Genomic DNA, 14,387 nt, shown 5'->3' with positions numbered 1-14,387 from the left:
AAATTGAAAAATGTGTCTTCGCCGTTCAGGAGATACAATTCCTGGGTTATTTTTTATCTGCGTCAGGTTTCCGTATGGATCCTAGGAAGGTCCAGGCAATTTTAGATTGGGATCTTCCTGAGAACCTCAAAGCACTACAACGGTTCTTGGGCTTCGCGAATTTCTATAGGAAATTCATTAAAAATTATTCACTTATTGTAAAACCCCTTACTGACATGACTAGGAAGGGGACTGATTTTTCTAAATGGTCTGACGCCGCTAAAGTTGCTTTTTCCTCTCTAAAAGAGAGGTTTACCTCAGCACCTGTACTGGTCCAACCTGATGTCTCTCAGCCTTTTATTGTTGAAGTCGATGCGTCAGAGGTGGGAGTGGGGGCGGTGCTGTCTCAGGGTCCGTCTCCTGGCAAATGGCGTCCTTGTGCTTTCTTTTCTAAAAAACTATCTGCAGCAGAAAAGAACTACGATATTGGCAATAGGGAGCTATTAGCTATTAAACTTGCGTTTGAGGAGTGGCGTCATTTCTTAGAGGGGGCAGTCCACCCCGTCACTGTAATTACGGACCACAAAAATCTTCTGTACCTCGAATCAGCTAAGCGTCTCACCCCTAGACAGGCTAGGTGGTCGCTATTTTTTACCAGGTTTAACTTTGTGATTACCTATCGTCCTGGGGCAAAGAACACCAAGGCTGATGCACTATCTCGTTGTTTCCCTGGAGGGGGTAATGTGAGTGATCCGGTACCCATTCTTCAAAGAGGAGTGGTTGTTTCTGCGGTACACTCTGTTTTGGAGGGGAAGGTGTTAGAGGCCCAGGGGGACGCCCCGGTCTCTTGCCCCTCAGAGAAATTGTTTGTACCGTTGAACTTACGTTTCGAATTATTAAAGGAACATCATAATTCGGCACTTGCTGGGCACCCGGGTAGTAAAGCAACCTTGGAACTATTGTCTCGTCGTTTTTGGTGGCCAAGGTTGCGTCAGGATGTATTGGATTTTGTGTCTTCTTGTTCTACCTGTGCGCGCGCAAAAGTTTCACATACACGTCCTGCAGGGTCTCTATTACCACTCGTCATTCCCAATAGACCGTGGACACATCTGTCAATGGATTTTATCACTGACTTACCTTTGTCTGCGGGTAAAACAGTTATTTTGGTAGTAGTGGACAGGTTTAGCAAAATGGTACACTTTATTGCGTTACCCGCACTACCTAATGCTAAGACTCTTGCTCAGGTATTCGTCAGTGAAATCGTGAAGCTTCACGGGGTCCCCTCCGATGTTGTTTTGGATCGGGGTACCCAGTTTATTTCTAAATTTTGGAAAGCTTTTTGTTCTCGTTTGGGGGTACACTTGTCCTTTTCCTCTGCTTTCCATCCTCAGTCGAATGGACAGACTGAGCGTACCAACCAAAACCTTGAGACATATCTAAGATGTTTTGTGTCTGAAAACCAAGAGTTGTGGTCATCATATTTACCGTTAGCTGAGTTTGCCATAAATAATCGTCGTCAGGAATCCACTGGCAAGTCACCATTTCTTGGTGCATATGGTTTTCATCCCCAATTCTGTACTTTCAAAGAGGGGGGGTCTTCTGGGGTTCCCGAAGAGGAACGGTTTTCGTCATCTCTTTCATCGGTATGGCAGAAGGTGCAAACTAACTTGAAAAATATGGGAGGTAAACGCCGACAGGCTAGTTCGGGTTTTTCATGCCTCTCATCCTGGGAGACCTGGTCCTGAGTGTCCGGAGGCCCCTCGTAGAGAGGGGGGTACTGTCACGAGGGTGTCGAGGACCACGCCTGACTCCGTTATACCCGGGGTCAGGAAGTCGCAGCGGTTGGCTGCACGCTCTATTTAAGATAGGGCTGTTTTTCTTATGGTAGCTTTCTGGGTTTGCTTAGCAAACCCTTTTGGCTCACTCAGGGATCCGTAGCTCCTTCTCCTCAGCTGTTCCTTGTCCAGCACTCCCAGACCTCCTTATATTTCTCTCTCACACTTCTCTGGTTGCCAGAGATAGAGCTTCCTGCCTGGACATCTATTCTGACCTTCTGGAGCTGTGTTGCTGCGTTCGCTGGTAGTTGGTCCAGTACGCTACCCTCCGGATCCCTGTTGGACCTTTTTGGTTTATTGTGGTCGCCCACCTGGGTGTATGTGTTTGTATGTTTTGTCTGTCCTCTCCCTGGTGTTTCCCTCTTAGTGATAGTGGTGTGGACTAGCGATCCCACCGGCCTGTTCACTATCCAGGGCTCATATTAGGGAAAGCCAGGGTTTAGGCACGCGATCGCCGCACGGGTGAGGAACCCGTCTAGGGACGTCAGGGCAGTCAGGTGCCAGCCGCAAGGTGAGTTAGGGGTCACCACCTTTCCCTCTCCCTTGGGCAGGGCTTTCCCTGTTTTCCTCCCTGTGCGTGTCGTCGGTCATTACAGAACCATGACCAGCAATTATAAAGAATAACTAGAGGAGCAGCATGACTACAGTCCTACAATATCGTGCAGCGTCTGTTTTGTCCATAATGGCCATGATCTCCACTCTAGAACTCTCCTGCTGTTATAAACCTACAACTTCAACCATTCTTTACAGACACAGGCCATCGAGGTATGGTTGGACTTGTAACAGGTTGGAGATCACTGCTTTGTGGTACATGGATAGTCCCTCAGATGACCACTAGGGGTGGCTGCTGAAGTTTTATTACATTCTTCTAAATATCTAACAATGATATTATAGGTCAACATGCACCAGGTGAGCATCAGGGGATTTATAGTTACAAAATGCATTAAAGTACAAATTCTCTAATGGGACAAGTAAAAGAGAAGTTAAAAAAGGGAGGAGTAAGAGATGGAGGATGAGGATGAAGGGACTGGTGGAAATTGGGAAGGAGTTAGGAAAATAAGGCATTGGGAAGGGATCGGGTGTAAGAGTGAGGTAGAGGCAGTCTGAGGGGGAGAGGGGTTCACAGTTAGGGTCATCCTGCCCCTGATCCCCAACCTCCATCTTTTTCTTACCCCTTCTCCTAAACCCTTTCCCACTGGACTGGGTGAAAGGCCGGTGTGTTCTGTAGATAAAGCTTCATTGTTGTATGATGAGACCTTCTGCAACCCTCCAGATTTATCAAAATCAGGATAAGTGAAGAGGTAAGTCTTCCACGTCAACCAATCAGAATTCATCTCAGGTTTTGGAGGATTTCGGTAATATGAAAGCAGTGACCTGATTGGCTGCTATGTGCTCAGCCTCTGCTCCACTGCTGACGACTCTCCTGCTTTATGAATCTCCTTGTCACAGTTCTCTCGGCCTTGTCATTGACACCCAGGTCATTTATAGAATTTCTGTGCTAATAAACAACTCTAATTAAAATGTAATTTCAGGATTTATGTCATAACTACACAGAACAAGTAAAGAAAATGAAAACTGAGATGTATGGAAGGACATGGAATATGTCATCTGGACCATTTATCTAACATTCTTCACTGCTGAATCCTGTAATACAGCTTTATGCTTGACTAATACACAGCTCCAAATCCCCTGCACAGATATGCTGTAACATGATGTAATTCTGTCCATCTGCAGCCTCCACTGTACTTCATGTACAGTGTGTATTATAGATAATAACATAGTATTATACAGTAAGCCCCTGAGCTCCCTCTAGTGGTGGCTGTATATATCTGTATGTAGTAATCTCCTGAGCTCCCTCTAGTGTTGGCTGTATATATCTGTATGTAGTAATCTCCTGAGCTCCCTCTAGTGGTGGCTGTATATATCTGTATGTAGTAATCTCCTGAGCTCCCTCTAGTGGTGGCTGTATATATCTGTATGTAGTAATCTCCTGAGCTCCCTCTAGCGGTGGCTGTATATATCTGTATGTAGTAATCTCCTGAGCTCCCTCTAGTGGTGGCTGTATATATCTGTATGCAGTAATCTCCTGAGCTCCCTCTAGCGGTGGTTGTATATATCTGTATGTAGTAATCTCCTGAGCTCCCTCTAGTGGTGGCTGTATATATCTGTATGTAGTAATCTCCTGAGCTCCCTCTAGTGGTGACTGTATATATCTGTATGTAGTAATCTCCTGAGCTCCCTCTAGTGGTGGCTGTATATATCTGTATGCAGTAATCTCCTGAGCTCCCTCTAGTGGTGGCTGTATATATCTGTATGTAGTAATCTCCTGAGCTCCCTCTAGTGGTGGCTGTATATATCTGTATGTAGTAATCTCCTGAGCTCCCTCTAGTGGTGGCTGTATATATCTGTATGCAGTAATCCCCTGAGCTCCCTCTAGTGGTGTCTGTATATATCTGTATGTAGTAATCTCCTGAGCTCCCTCTAGTGGTGGCTGTATATATCTGTATGCAGTAATCTCCTGAGCTCCCTATAGTGGTGGATGTATATATCTGTATGTAGTAATCCCCTGCGCTCCCTCTAGTGGTGGCTGTATATATCTGTATGCAGTAATCCCCTGAGCTCCCTCTAGTGATGGCTGTATATATCTGTATGTAGTAATCTCCTGAGCTCCCTCTAGTGGTTGCTGTATATATCTGTATGTAGTAATCTCCTGAGCTCCCTCTAGTGTTGGCTATTTATATCTGTATGCAGTAATCTCCTGAGCTCCCTCTAGTGGTGACTGTATATATCTGTATGTAGTAATCTCCTGAGCTCCCTCTAGTGGTGGCTGTATATATCTGTATGTAGTAATCTCCTGAGCTCCCTCTAGTGGTGACTGTATATATCTGTATACAGTAATCTCCAGAGCTCCCTCTAGTGGTGGCTGTATATATCTGTATGTAGTAATCTCCTGAGCTCCCTCTAGTGGTGGCTGTATATACCTGTATGTAGTAATCTCCTGAGCTCCCTCTAGTGGTGGCTGTATATATCTGTATGTAATAATCTCATGTGCTCCCTCTAGTGGTGGCTGTATAAATCTGTATGTAGTAATCTCATGTGCTCCCTCTAGTGGTGGCTGTATATCTCTGTATGTAGTAATCTCCTGAGCTCCCTCTAGAGGTGGCTGTGTATATCTGTATGCAGTAATCCCCTGAGCTCCCTCTAGTGATGGCTGTATATATCTGTATGTAGTAATCTCCTGAGCTCCCTCTAGAGGTGGCTGTGTATATCTGTATGTAGTAATCTCCTGAGCTCCCTCTAGTGGTGGCTGTATATATCTGTATGTAGTAATCTCCTGAGCTCCCCTTAGTGGTGGCTATTTATATCTGTATGTAGTAATCTCCTGAGCTCCCTCTAGTGGTGGCTGTATATATCTGTATCCAGTAATCTCCTGAGCTCCCTCTAGTGGTGGCTATTTATATCTGTGTGTGGTAATCTCCTGAGCTCCCTCTAGTGGTGGCTGTATACTGTATATATCTGTATGCAGTAATCTCCTGAGCTCCCTCTAGTGGTGGCTGTATATATTGTATGTAGTGTTCGCATGTGCTCCCTCTACTGGTGGCTGCATATATCTGTATGTAGTAATCTCCTGAGCTCCCTCTAGTGTTGGCTGTTTATATCTGTATACAGAAATCTCCTGAGCTCCCTCTAGAGGTGGCTGTATATATCTGTATGTAGTAATCTCCTGAGCTCCCTCTAGCGGTGGCTGTATATATCTGTATGTAGTAATCTCCTGATCTCCCTCTACTGGTGGCTGTATATATCTGTATATAGTAATCTCCTGAGCTCCCTCTAGTGGTGGCTGTATGTATCTGTATGTAGTAATCTCCTGAGCTCCCTCTAGTGGTGGCTGTATAGATCTGTATGTAGTAATCTCCTGAGCTCCCTCTAGTGGTGGCTGCATATATCTGTATGCAGTAATCTCCTGAGCTCCCTCTAGTGGTGGCTGCATATATCTGTATATAATAATGTCCTGTGCTCCCTCTAGTGGTGGCTGTATATATCTGTATGCAGTAATCTCCTGAGCTCCCTCTAGTGGTGGCTGCATATATCTGTATGCAGTAATCTCCAGGGCTCCCTCTAGTGGTGGCTGCATATATCTGTATGCAGTAATCTCCTGAGCTCCCTCTAGTGGTGGCTGCATATATCTGTATGTAATAATGTCCTGTGCTCCCTCTAGTAGTGGCTGTATATATCTGTATGTAGTAATCTCCTGAGCTCCCTCTAGTGGTGGCTGTTTATATCTGTATTAGTGATCTCCTGAGCTCCCTCTAGTGGTGGCTGTATATATCTGTATGTAGTAATCTCCTGAGCTCCCTCTAGTGGTGGCTGTTTATATCTGTATTAGTGATCTCCTGAGCTCCCTCTAGTGATGGCTGTATACAGTGTCATATCTGTAAGTATGTAAGAACACACCTCTTAATAAATTACCCACCTCTTTTGTCAGTCCCTGCACCTGTCTGCTCACTGATGTCATGTCACACAGCGGCTTCTGCATCTTCCTTGGCGTCGTTGATGTCTGTCACTGAGTGTGACTGAGCTGATTGGTGGAGCAGCAATTCCTGCTCCACCCATCAGTTGAACACTTAGCACCACAATGTGGAGGAGAATTTCCTCTTTGTTGACAATTCCTGCTAGGGCCGATTCTAGCTTTTTTGCTGCTTGATTTCAAAATTGAATGGCGCCCCTCCTTTTACGTGCAAAAATTCTCAATCTCGTCCTTCTCCCCAGCCAGGAAACTTCAGCACTAAAATACCTCTTTCATCCAGTGATGTCTCCTATGTAGATGTTCTCTTTCCTCATCTTCTCCATTCAGCCCAGACCGCCATGATGACTTCTTTCACCCACATCTCCTCTCTGCAGAGTCTGATGCACAAACATCTTAAGTTTCTCATTTTACCGTCTCCCTCCTCCTGGTGCTCCAACATTGTTATCCTGCTTCTGCTCCCACTAGTGTGCCTGCGGTGCTCCCATATGCCGTCAAACACTATACTGCAGAAATACTCCGATTCCCCACATAGTTTTCGTGCTCCTTAAAGTCCCACCAATAATAATTCCCTCCCAGAGTGCCCTTATTAGTATCAGTGATAATGCTCTCCAAGAGAACCTGCAGTAGTAGATGTGCCCTCCATATTGTGCCCAATAATAATAATGCCCCAGTACCTCCAGTAGTACTGATGCCCCCAGTAGTAATAAGGCCCCTCTTTATACCTCTAGTAGAAATAAGACTCCTTATAGTGTCCCCTATAGATATAATGCTCTCTGTAGTACCCCCAAATAGTTATAGTGCCCCCTGCAGTGTCCCCTATAGTTATAATCCTCTCTGAAGTGCCCTCTGAAATATAATGCCCCAGCTCCTTCAACATACAGTCCTATGTAAATTACAACATTCCACTCTCTTCAGCAAACAGTCCTATGTTAGAACCATCACATAGTTTACACCCTCTCCAACCCCTTCTAACATACAGTCCCATGTAAATAACTCTCCCTCTCCTCCCTTTAATCCCAACATACAGTCCCATGTAAATAACTCTCCCTCTCCTCCTTTTAATCCCAACATACAGTCTCATGTAAATACCATCACTCCCTCCTTTCAGACCCTCCAACATACAGTCCCATGTAAACATCTCTCCCTTCCCCCAGCCCCCTCCAATATACAGTCCCATGTAAACATCTCTCCCTTCCCCCAGCCCCCTCCAACATACAGTCCCATGTAAACATCTTTCCCTTCCCCCAGCCCCCTCCAATCCTGCACTGATCGCAACAGTGATGTCATCAGTGTCACAGGTCCTTTATCACACTGCTGAGCCTCGTCCTGCACTGATGGCATGATGTCATCACAGGTCCTTTACCACGCTGCTGAGCCTCGTTCTGCACTGATCATATGATGTCATCACAGGTCCTTCACCACGCTGCTGAGCCTCGTCCTGCACTGATCACAGGATATCATCACAGGTCCTTTACCACACTGCTGAGCCTCGTTCTGCACTGATCATATGATGTCATCACAGGTCCTTTACCACACTGCTGAGCCTCGTCCTGCACTGATGGCATGATGTCATCACAGGTCCTTCACCACGCTGCTGAGCCTCGTCCTGCACTGATCACAGGATATCATCACAGGTCCTTTACCCCACTGCTGAGCCTCGTCCTGCACTGATGGCATGATGTCATCACAGGTCCTTCACCACGCTGCTGAGCCTCGTCCTGCACTGATCACAGGATATCATCACAGGTCCTTTACCACGCTGCTGAGCCTCGTCCTGCACTGATGGCATGATGTCATCACAGGTCCTAAAGCTCCTGCATAGCAGATCCAGAGCAAGTCCTGGTCCCTCCTCACTGCTGTTGTTCCGCAGAGGACCACAGCGACCCCCCGGCCCCCCCCCCCCCCCGTTCTTCTCTGGGGATCCCCTGTTGGCAGGAGGGAAGTGGAAGAAATAAGAGAACTTTCTCTGCTGGCGGGGCCGCCCTAGGCACATGCCTTTGTATGCCTAATGGTAAATACGGCCCTGCAGATATATACAGGCTGGACTATGGAAAAGTAGCCGCCTCCAGCGAAGAAGAGCTGCAAGCAGTATCAGCCGACAGAATCCGACCTGCCCGAAGATGCAGAGACCTGAACAGGGATCACTTTCTGCATCTGACTTGTGGGTAATAAAAGAAAACAATCCCCTCGCTCGTTCATCTATCGCTGGAGGCGGCTGCGTTTTCGTGGGCCGCCCTGTAGAACAAGTGCAGCATCAGCACTGGTATATTTTATGTAGTATTTATGGCACTGGTTTTTGTGTTTGCAGAGCGCCGATGCATTGTGTTGGATTTTGTATCTCCAGCGGTGCGTCGTGCGCCTGCGCATTGATTGAATATGTAGGACTGTCCCGGGACTGTTGGGCGCTGCATACAGTGACATATAGAAGGTCATGCTAATACAGTACATGCACATATCTGTCACACAGGTATATCCCTGCGGTATATGCTGACATGCTACATACACACGGTATACACTTCTGCCTCCTGCTCCTGACGTGTTCAGACACAGGACACGCGATCACCATGGGTTTCCGGAGAGATTAGCGATACGTAAATGAGGAGGAAGATGATGATGATGATGGGGGATCCAGACACTCAAGTCACCTTGGAGGAAGATCCCCCCCATAAACGGCACCCGGGGCCCCATCACCCGGCAGGACCCAGGACACGACGTGAGGAGAACCTCACTGATGGGGGTCTGAGGAGGGTCTCCGCTGATCTCCAGTCATGGAGTCACCGCCTGGACGTGGTTCATCGATATTGTCATGAGAGGCGGCGTTTTACCAGAAACTAAAAACAGCGCTAATTATACTAAATGTATAAAAATGTCGCGCGTGGTGAAGTTGATACATTTCCATAATTCCCGTCCTTAGAGCGTCCACGGCTGAGGATGCCACATCAATATTTTCAATCACAAATGTGGCGCTCTTCTGTGTTAATACCTTTACCGCATTTTCCAATATCTTAGCCACGCCCCTCTTCTAGAGACTTTACAGAATCGTTACGTTTTAAATGATAAAAGATATTTTGTTGCATTCCAATTAGCAGATTTCTGGAAAACAGAACAATGTTAATGAGGAGACATCACAGACCGGATCCCGATAGATCTAAACCGCCAGTCCGGCCGCCACCACACGTCTGTGGACAGTGTACGCAGTAATGGCATTATCCGTGATCCTGGGACCTCTAGTGGTCGGCCAGCAGAATGCACCAGGGCAGGTGTCCATATTTCACATCAGGAGCAGCTGCTGACCTCGGGCGCCTGCATGAGCCCACTATGTGTGTCCTGCTCTGTGCAGAAGATCTGACATAGCTGTGTGGGGGGTGCTCCTGCTTTACTATGTGCTCCCAGCGATCCCAGTTACACCCGTGTAGCACCCAGTGAGCACAGCATCCCGGGGCCAGCAATAAGCTGTATATAGATGACCATACCCTGTAGACTGTAAGCCTCGCGGGCAGGGCCCTCTCCGTCTGTAGCAGTCTGTAACTCGTCTTGTTCATGCTTAGTGCAGTTGTCTGTATTATGTATGTGCACCGCATATCATATGTGCACTGCTCCTCATACGTGCACCGCATATCATATGTGCACCGCTCCTCATATGTGCACCGCTCCTCATATGTGCACCGCTTATCATATGTGCAGCACCAAGGAGTGAATGGCGCATTAATAATAAATAATGTTGTCCAGATGTGGTATGTGCAGCGATTATCCTCTTCAGAACCACCAGGGGGCGCTGGATTTCCATCAAACAGGTCAGAAATCTCAGTAACCGCTGCAGGCTCCGTGCTCATATCCAGGGTTGCCCGCCCCAGAGTGACCCCCGGAGATGTCAGGGCGCCGCGCAGTCACGATGGTACATGGTCCATATAAGATGTGACTGTACAAACAGCATCCGTTTTGTGTATGCAGCTCTTATGCAGATCTATTTGTCTTCATGGTTACAGACTATAAACAATTCCCGTAAAAAATGTCACCATCCGGAACCGCAGCCGAAACTACAGGGAGTCTTCCTTCATCAGTCCAGACAGTAGAAGGCTTCACCTAGGTTCTTCACCACAGCCGACCCCACACAGGTCTGTAAAGTGCTGCAGAATATAGTGCAACGGGCACGCCCCCCCCCCCCCCTCCAGGGCCCTCTATGTCGCGTCCCAGGTGTAGGAAATGCTGAGTGGTGTAGTGCAGCCAAAATGTCTCTTTATGCGTCACGGTGCTCCTACCTGGATACCGCTGGAGCCCAGCCTTTGGCTGAGATGCAATAAATAGGGGGAATAATTGAGGGATTTGAAAGAATAACTTGAGTCCAGACCTTGAGATGAAGTTCAATGGCAGCTTTAGGCCCCTTTCACACGAGCGAGTTTTCAGCGCGGGTGCAATGTGTGATGTGAACGCATTGCGCCCGCACTGAATCCTGACCCATTCATTTCAATGGGTCTGTGCACATGAGCGCTAGTTTTCACGCATCACTTCTGCGTTGCATGAAAATTGCAGCATGTTCTATATTCTGAATGGAGCTGCGTGAAAAGCACATTTCATCCGCAAGCAAGTGCGGATGCGATGCGTTTTTCACGGATGCTTGCTAAGAGATGTTGTTTGTAAACCTTCAGTTTTTTTATTACATGCGTGAAAAACGCATCAATGCGCACATTGCAGCCGCACAATAAAAACTGAACTACTGAACGCAATCGCAGACAAAACTGAATGGACTTGCTTGCGAAATCGAGTATTTTTCACTCAACGCATCTGGACCTAATCCGCTCACGCTCGTCTGCAAGGGGCCTAACTTGAATAAACGTTCTCCAAACAGTTACAGGCTTTGTCTTGGTTCCAGCAGGCTTTAGCAGTAAACTGGCAGGAGAACTCAACACTAGTGTACTGACAGGCTGCCTGTATAACTCAGCTTCTTCTGTAGGCTGCACTTCTTCTCTGTAGTCTGACTCTAGGTTATGCCAGAGAACTTTCCTCCCGGCTCCTGAGGCTTTAAGCTTTGGCCTCTGTGGCCAGCAGAGCTTAAGGTGCTCTGGCTGGCATGGGCACGTCCAGAAGAGACATGCCCCTCCACACCCTTCCCCTGTCTAGGGAAGACCTAAACTGGAACTAACTGGTCCTACTTCCTGCAGGAAGGGTGGGGACAAGTCCACTTCTCTCCAGAGGGGGTTAGAAAGGAATGGGAAGTTCCATTCTATCTAAGTACAGCTCTGCCATATTTGCTGCCACCTGCTGGTAAACCAGGTATGTTACATAACATTATTAGGAATGCAAAGTGTGGAGGTCCTGGACAAAAATACATAAGGTGACATGAGGTTAGACCAATAAAGACAGTAGCAGGGTGCAGTAGTGGTAACACCACTCTGGGTTGTTATAATAGCAGCACTATGTAAAGGGAGTATAAAAATGATGAAAGGACTGGGCATGTAAGACAGAGGACTACAAAACTAGCCAAGGAACGTTCTTTATGAAAGTAACAAGGCAACTTGGTTTTCCCAAAGGAAATAGGTTCATCAGGGCAAAGACTTAACCTGGTTGAGAAATTGTACTTCCTGAAGTGGCTTAAAGGGGTATTCCCATCACACACAATGGGGGAATATCGCTAGGATATGCCCCCATTGTCTGACAGGTGCGGGTCCCACTGCTTGGACCCGTATCTACAATGAGAACGGAGCGGGGATATGAGCAATGCGCCCTCCATTCATTTCTATGGGGTCTGCCCCATAGAAATGAATGGGAGCAGGGGCCGCGATTCACTTCTATGGGAGCAGCGATTTGTGGTGGACAGACCCTAGGAAATCCAGGGTCCTCCAGCCACAGCTCTCCCCGCTCTGTTCTCATTGTAGTTGCGGGTCCCAGTGGTGGGACCCACACCTATCAGACAATGGGGGAATATCCTAGCGATATGCCCCAATTGTCTGTGATGGGAATACACCTTTAAGCTTTATCTTAGATCCTTCAAAAGCACATGAGCGCTTTAAAAGCTGAGTAGAAGGACCTCTGCTCTGACGAGTGCCAGTGTGGACAAGCTGAAAGACTTGAATCACTTAGTAGTAAGCAGCTCGTTAGGGATAGAACATTTTATCAGAGAGGTTTGGCAGATTTATGAAGCTCGATGGTTTGCAGTAAAGAACTGTTTTGTAACTAGAATGCTCTGCAACAAATCCCAGGAATAGCTGCTGATCTTCTGCAGGATGGGTTCCCATTGGAACTGATTGATAGAGATGCCTCCAACATCCCCGAATGGATAACCAATATGCTGACTAAGCTGGATAAGAAGACAGGAGGATGAGAGTGATAACTGTACTGGGAGTGAAGAATACAGGGGAAGTCCAACCTTATGAACACCACGCTTAGTCTACAGCTCCTGTAGCCAATGCCTTTATGACTCAAATTAAAGTGAAGGAGAACTTGGTTGTGAATTTATTCTGGTGATTTTAACCCTTCAGTGTCAAGGTCCCGAATTGTCTTCACTTAAGGACAGTTATGAACATGAGAATGAATTGACCACACTTGTGGTTGGGTTGAGCGACGTCAACATGGCCACGGAGAACACAGAAATGAGACATTTTGCAAATCGTGGTCCATGGATTTCTACGGATGAAAAAAATAAATAAAAAATGGTCAAGAAACCCGGTCAGTTTGTCTATCAGAACGTAAGATGTGAAGATGTGTCTGCCCTTGACAAAAACATGAGACAGAAAGAAACTTCTAGAACAATTACACAATATTGCCTGCCTCGAGAAGATGGAGACAAAATACTATAGAAATTAAACAATGCCCAAAGCATCTGCGAAGCCCCAGGATAAGCTCTTCAAGAAAGTATTAGGTCGGTGACATGACCTTCTTAAACTCAGACACAGACTAGAAGCCTCAGCTTTTCAAAGGACACTGCGAACTTTAACAGGACTGGAGCTTTGAGTCTGACGCCACCATCTGGGCCTCAGATTACTGGAAATTTGCCTTTATAATAAACAGTTTTCAGATAACAATGGTCACCAGAGAGCGAGCCCACCGAAGCCTGAGATGAATGGCTAAGGCTGAAGTAACATCACTGTACCTTCTCCATTCTTCTGATCCGCCAGAAGAAAAAAAAAAAAAAAAGAGCAGATCCTGGAAAAACTGGAGAGGTTATCCTGCATGCAGGACTTTCCCTCCTCCCCCCCATTAAAATACTAAAATCTCTGTCGGAAATGGCTCAAATGGATGCCAGATGCGTATCATTTGTGCTCAGGATCCATTTTTTTTTTTTTTTTACATGATCATTTCCCCCCCCCCCCTTTATTTTTCTGTTCTTCTGCCTAAAGGCAGTTGGGTACAGTATGGTTGTTGTGTCTCCACCAAGATGGGACTTTCTTCAGCTCTGTACATAGGGCTCATTGGTGGGCTCCAGTCTTGGTGGTGGCTCTCTAGGGTAAATGGAGGGATCTCTCTAAAGAAACTTCTATAAAACGCTCACATCTTAGAATCTACTGGTGATCTCCAACACGTGGTTCTCCAGCTGCTAAACAACTTTCACCATGCTCTGGGCATGCCTGGAGTTGTGGTTTCTCAACTACTTGAGATCACTGATCTTCAGGCTTATTTGACTGAAAGAGAGGAGACCTCTGAACAGATCTCAGAGGTCCCATATGGTGGGTGCAGGTCCTGTGTTCTCCAGACTGAATTCCCGGCAGAGGCCCAGTGAGCTCCCACATCGGGCTTGCTCAGTGGTTGCCATGCTAGCATCAACAGGCTGCCTCTTCTGTGAATGGACTTCCTGTCATGTAAGGTCCACTTTTGTGACAATGGGTGATCCTCACATGACAGGAAATCCATAAAGAGTGTGTTGCTGTTACCTTGGTAACCTCAGATCAAGCACAATCTCTACACGCCTACTGCATAGAGGAGTAACTACAGGCTATACGAGTATGCTAGGGGTCATTGTTTTACCGAAGGCAGAGTCATCAGTTTGAGACCACTGTCCTAAATTGAGGTTTCACAATATGTAATGAGATAGGGGGCAGAAAGGGGCTAAA

Source organism: Bufo bufo, chromosome 7 (assembly GCF_905171765.1).
Source record: "Bufo bufo chromosome 7, aBufBuf1.1, whole genome shotgun sequence".
Classification (NCBI taxonomy): Eukaryota; Metazoa; Chordata; class Amphibia; order Anura; family Bufonidae; genus Bufo; species Bufo bufo.
Note: the sequence above shows the minus strand (reverse complement) of the source record.